This window comes from Thermobia domestica, chromosome 16, assembly GCF_964235325.1.
Source record: "Thermobia domestica chromosome 16, izTheDome1.hap1.1, whole genome shotgun sequence".
In the NCBI taxonomy this organism is placed as follows: domain Eukaryota; kingdom Metazoa; phylum Arthropoda; class Insecta; order Zygentoma; family Lepismatidae; genus Thermobia; species Thermobia domestica.
In genome coordinates this window covers 70,678,010-70,678,911 of record NC_137469.1, presented here as the reverse complement: position 1 = coordinate 70,678,911, position 902 = coordinate 70,678,010, and the positions used below count along the sequence as shown (strand labels likewise).

The 902-nt window shown below is 39.6% G+C and overlaps 1 non-coding gene across 1 annotated transcript; it reads left to right on the top strand.

The window, feature by feature from the left end:
* Positions 1–830: 830 nt before the first annotated feature.
* TRNAM-CAU (transfer RNA methionine (anticodon CAU)) lies at positions 831–902 on the top strand. Its single transcript has one exon. It is a non-coding gene; the product is annotated as a tRNA-Met (tRNA).

The following is a 902-nucleotide window of genomic DNA, read 5'->3' as shown; positions in this document are numbered from 1 at the left end:
CAATAAGGGTTCAGCAGCTGCTAAGCGAGAGAGCCTTAGCGAAAGAGAGTGGAATTCCTTCAGCCGATAGCAGCGCCTGAAACGGAAGACTAGGTGTCAAGTCAATGTGGTATATTTATAATAAGGAAATATATAATTCGCTTGAGATGTACCGGTACGGCCCTGGAGGTCCAGTTTACATATGTGTTTTGCTTAAAAAAAAAAAAGAAGAAGAAGAAAACTAGCACAGCTTGGTTTCAGTCCACGGACCTCTGGGTTATGGGCTCAGAACGCTTCCACTGCGCCACTCTGCTATAATTAATAAGTGGTAGAATAAACTATTTGACGAAGGGTCGTATCTCAAACTCATTTTCTCAAAGAAAGAAAGAAAGAAATATAATTCCATAGAGGAAAAAAAAAAAGTTAAATATGTAATAACCGATCATATGTTCCACATAATTATTATCTGGAATAGGTGACGAGTTATTAGATATTTAGCTACGGAATTATTGTTCCTTTCTTTATGTCTGAAAAAGTGAGATTTTGAGATATGACCCTTCGTCAAATAGCAGGCGGCATGCTGTATGCTACTTGTAGCAGAAGAATGCTCGTATGTTATTGTTTCACGTCATGCGATATACGAAATGTCAAAACCAGGCTTATCTTGACTTTTATGTCTCGCATACGTAGCATTGATGATGGGGGTATTAGGTTTTACTATAGCAGCAATAAACTGTATTGTTCCTTTAAGATTAACTTGCCCAGCTGGTTATGAGCTGGTTGCACTAGAATTCTATACAACTTTCACTTTTTTCCATATATAGTACGCAGTTTTTCAAAGTATAGCCAGTAGCAGAGTGGCGCAGTGGAAGCGTGCTGGGCCCATAACCCAGAGGTCCGTGGATCGAAACCACGCTCTGCTA